The sequence below is a fragment of the Aedes albopictus genome, chromosome 1, assembly GCF_035046485.1.
Source record: "Aedes albopictus strain Foshan chromosome 1, AalbF5, whole genome shotgun sequence".
NCBI classification, from domain to species: Eukaryota; Metazoa; Arthropoda; class Insecta; order Diptera; family Culicidae; genus Aedes; species Aedes albopictus.
Window position 1 is genome coordinate 119,945,574 of NC_085136.1, and position 5,561 is coordinate 119,951,134.

Sequence of the window (5,561 nt, forward strand, 5' to 3'; positions counted from 1 at the left end):
AGTGTTCCAAGGGTTTAAGGGCGTTCCTAGGGATTTCAGGGGAGCTCCAGAGAGTTTCGATGGGTTTCAGGGGCGTTCCAGGAAAGTTGCAGGGGTTTCAGAAGATTTTAAAGCCGTTCCAGGGACTTTCCAGGGCTATCCAGGGGGTTTGAAAAGCGATCCAAGGTGTTTCAACGGGTTGCCAGGGCGTTCCGAAGCATTCAGGGAATTTCGAGGCCGTTCCAGGGAGTTGCCAACAGTCAAAAACGGTCGGATGCTGCACATTTTTATTAGTTATAGATAAGCATCGTTATAGCGCAGCTGTCTAGATGGTTGGATTTGGGTGTCATAACATTGGTTGTAACGTCAGATGGTGAAAATGATGCTACAGTTTTGCTTTGGCATAGTCGATGTTATAGATACATAATGCATAGTTAATGAAAGGTGTTACACTTGAATTAGAGGTCCCAGTTTAATGCTTATAGCAGTTCACTTACTTCAAACAGTTTAGAGCGCAGTCAGTCAGTTTTGTTTCTGGTAGAACTGTAAGTTTTTCATGATCCTAAATTTTCTACGGTTTGAATTAAATCGTTATCATGAATATTTAGATAGATCACTATCACACGTTAGTTCAAAGTGATTTGTTGGATTCGGTACACGTAGAAGCACCAATTTGTAAGTAGTCCTACATAATTACTAATTGAATGATTGTTTTCTGAAATGAAACTCCCTTTGCAGCTTCAAGAATTAATACAGACATAAATAAGTGCATATTTCTCTAAGGAGTCCGAACAAACGTGCAACGCCTAAATATTCCCACGCCTTCCGATATTCTAAGTCAATTCAACTGTGAAAGAAAAAGATGCATTTCCCCCCCCCACACACTCCCGTTGGAGTAGCTGCCTGGGTATGTTTTTATTTCAATTTTTCACCAACTGCTACGCTCTAGGTAGGTTCTACCCACCTCACGCGCTGTAAATTGGAAGCAACGGGAAACATACCATTCGTTACTGACTTTGTTTTTATGACCCATCATCGCACCCGGTGATGGCCGGGTGCGATCATGTTCAAACACGGGAGTCGAGCCGGTAAATCCACAATATGCTTGGTGGGTCAATGGTCGCTGGGTTTGATTGGCGGCGACCGTTTCAAGGCTCAATTGTAAACCTGTAAAGGTTTTGTTTTTGATCTAAAATGTCGTACTGGACGTTGACCAAAACAACATCCGTACGGTGTCCTGGTTTCGCGGGGCAGCGACCGCGCAGCGATGCGTTTGTTTTGTTTTTCACGATCATACATGTTGGGTCCGGTTGGTTTGGTGCAGCTCTGATTACGCTCGGTGGGCCGTCGATAGGAATGCCATGGAACGGATACCCTATCGATCGCGCTAGAATGTTGCGAAAATCAAGGCGCCGTATTGGCCGCATATGGCTTTAGGTATCCAAAATTGTTTTTGTTTTGAAATCAAGGCGCGGTTTCAGGTAGCCCATATTGTTTTTGTTTTGAAATCAAGGCGCGGTTTCAGGTAGCCTAGTTTGTTTTTGTTTTGAAATCAAGGCGCGGTTTCAGGTAGCCTAGTTTGTTTTGGTTTTGAAATCGAGGCACTGTATCTGCCGAGAATGGTTTCAGGTAGCCGTGATTGTTTTCACTTGGTTCGATTTTTGAACCCAGGTGAACCATAAAAGGAATGTTGAAAATCGAAATCGTACTGGCGGCATAGGGGCGCCGGAATTGTTTTGTACTCGATTTTGTTTTGACTTCGAGTAAAAAGAATGTGGGGTATAATTTCAACGAACATCCGCGGCCGGGCCCGGCTAGGGGTCATTGTGCACAAGCAAGGGTACATTTGAATAACAAGGCGGTTGCTTTGTTTTGAAGAATTGGGTGCCAAGTCCGAAAGATGATGGGGCTAAGAATGATGATGATGATGATGATGATAATGATGATGATAATGATGATGATAATGACGATGATGTTGACGAAGATGGCAATGATGGGGGTCGACTTTGGATACGCCCAAGTCAGGCGTGGTTTCGGTGATAAGATTTTAATAGGATTGGCTCAAACACGCCAAAGTCAGGCGTGGCTAGGAGATTTGGACTTGGGGATAAGATTTTAATAGGTTTGGCTCAAACACGCCAAAGTCAGGCGTGGCTAGGAGATTTAGACTTGGGGATAAGATTTTCACAGGTTCTGTTCAAACACGCCCAAGTCAGGCGGAGATGGTAATCATGAAGAGAACGATTAGGATAGATAGAGTTTTTAACTTTTGGCTTTTACATTTTTGGCATCGAAGGTTTTTGGACACGCCCAAGATGGGTTGGGCAACGTTAGGAATTTTCGTGACTTCTTCGGGTATTGCTAGGAAATTTAGGCTATAAATACTGAGGCTTTGGCTTCAATCGGGGCAGTTGTTGAAGAACAGAGTAATCGAGGAGAGTTCGACGTTAGAGTTGTTGAAGAACGAAGTTGTTGAGTTCAAAGATAGTCAGTGAGACAGAGGGTCAGTTTCAACGCTAGAGTGTTCAATCTTGGTCCAGAAAAGACAGTAGTTGTAAAAGTTCAGTTTTTCAACGTAAGAGTAAAAGTCCAGTTCGGTTCAGTTTTTTTCAACTTCGGTGTAGAAATACAGAAAGGTGATATAAGAAAAAGTGAATCGTTGTAATTTAAGTTAAGTGATGGTTTGTGATACTTCAATATAATTTATTAAAACTGCGTCGGACTGTAATGAAATTAAAGATATCACATTCCGTGTAGTGTTTAATGCAGCCCCTGGACGGTACAGGGCGCTTCATATGGTGACAGCGAAAAACTGTTCGACAATTAGAACAGCGGGACGCCAATTTTCTGACTGGAAGAAGAAATCAGTGTCAGAATCAGTGCAAACCATAAACATTGAACAGTTTTGAACAATTGAGAAGAAATCAATGTTACAGACTGGATGGAAAAGATGAAATTCGTGGCAGCGCAAGTGATAGTGGAATACAACATAGCACCGAATTGGAAATAGCAACGCAACAACCTGCGTATAGAACCGAGTGTCTGGACCAATGGACAACATTCAGCCTGCATTATTTGATGGTATCGTAAGTATTAAACTTTTAAATGATTAAGTGTTTTGAGATGGTTTAATTTTTTTTTTGTGAGTTGGCTTGAAATGATGAAAAATTATTACGATATAAACATAAACATTTTAATTGAAATACTGTTGTGGGAAAAATAAAGAAGTTATTCAAAAATTTATAAAAAAAAAGGAAATCATAGTGATTTTCAATAAATAATGGAAAAACATAACAAGAATAATAATTTCAAGAAGAACAAGTGGATGAAAAATACGAACAAACACAAAAATACAAACAAACACTAGTTAACAAAATCAAAGGAAAGTCGCGGACTTCTGTTAACGATTAAAATTATTGATGCATAATTACGTGCTGATTTTGAGACCGTGTTTAAAATAAGAAAACTAAGAAGTACAGTTTTTTTTATTATACGAGACAATCGCAACCAAGTTTTTTTAGAATTTACTAAAATTCAAATATCTCAAGTTACAATTCACCAAATTTAAATATCTTTTTTGCAATAATAGGAAGCTGAATGTAATATGTTTTGAATATCTAATTATTTTTTTTTTCTCGTCAGATTAGATATTGATGAGTGTTGGGAACAATCTCCTTAAATTGTAGCAAAATATTCAATAAATAAAACAAGATTTGCATTTTTCTTTAAAAAAAAAAAAATCTTTATCAGTTATAGCAATGTTGATTCAAAATCGCCAGCTTTTACGGGATATCGAAAATATTTTCAGCTCTACTGTATTTTTTTCCCTTATGCTTTCGAACTTAGGGCATAATTTTACACTAAACATGATATTCAGCTGTAAACTAGCATTACAATGGAATGGAATCAATTAAAAGTTGAAAGAATAATAATAATTGTGTAACTATGCAGCAGACCGGCGACAAATAGGTCATGTTAATTTGAGTTAAAAAAAAAATCAGTAAAAATATCAACATAAAAATGGTCACGAATACAATGGATGAAATAGGCAACAATAGTGGAGCGAACAACGCTAGATTTGAATTTCCAATAAATTTTGCTATACAGTGTATTCCAGAATTTTATGGTAGTGCGTGTGAATTGGATGCTTTCATATATCAAATAAATTGTTTTTTGAAACCCATAAAACGGATAACTGATGCTAGTGAAAGGAAAAATGCAGAAACCGTACTCATTCAAATTGCACTGTCCAAACTTAAAGGCCCAGCAGCGTTAAAATTTAAAAACATTCTTGCAAATACTTGGGATGAAGTGAAAGATAATCTCCAAAAAGAATTCGGAATTAGTTTACAGTTGGAAGAACTGTTTAATCCTAGGGGCGGGACAGCTCTAATATTGATTAGCGATATTAGAAGTATTAGGAAATATTAATCCCAAAGCCTGTTCATATTCGAACAAAGTAAGCCACGCTGATTGAATTAAATGAACAGCAACTGAAATGACAGCAACAAGAAATTGCAAAATTGCGTGCTTTCATCGCACTAATGTTGTATGAATGAATATTTCAGGACTGAAATCGATCAAATGTCGTTCCGATCAGGTGTTTCTCTTATCAAGAGCATCAACTCCGGACATACAAATATCGCTGGCGGACATGACCGTAATAATAGTATCCGTACGCACGTCCATTACGCAAAGTTTATGTGTGATCAATGTGAGCTAACCAGCTAACCGTTCGCTCTGAAGAACTGATCTTGAATCTGATACAATACCGAGACCACACCACCGGAGAATATTCGTAATGAAATATCCAATTACCCTGGCTCAACAGAACTAGCAGTGCCAGAGGTATTTCACTGTCAAATACAAAAGACAGTACAAAACAAATATCACTGAACTGTTCTATTGTGAAAAATGAAAACACACTGACATACGCTTCGTTTTATATTTATTGAACATTCTGTTGGTTGAAAAAAAAGATGTTCATCCCGTACCCACATCATTTGATTTCTCTGACTACATCCATTGGTTCCAGGCTACTATTCCAGCGATGTAGGTTGAAGATCAGATTGCTTCACAGCTAAAATAATGAAAAGAAATTATATTTTGTAATCGAACAAACTATAGAAAATACACGGACAACTCATTTTTCACCTCGCGTCTTCGTGACAGTTGGTTGTTTCATGAAAAGTCATGACATACTAGCCGAAAAATGGTTCGGTGAACGGTGAAGATTAGGACATTAATATTTATTAGGCAGTATTAGAGTCGGTATTAGACGCTGTCCCGCCCCTAGGTTTAATCAAATAGAGACCCTTGAGCAAGGCAAGTGTGAAAGTTTTAAAAGCTACAAAGATCGCGTTCTTCAACTTAAGAAAAATATTGATGAATTTGAAAATGATTATATTAAAGATACTACAATTGAGTCATATGCTCAAAGACATTTAAGAATACATTTTCTAGCGGGCTTGAAAGATAGAAATTTGAAATTTTTGGCAAAAACGAAAAAAGAAGAGTCATTGGAGGATTTGGTAGATTACCTACAAGAAGAATGCATCGATATGGAACAACAAGAACGCATC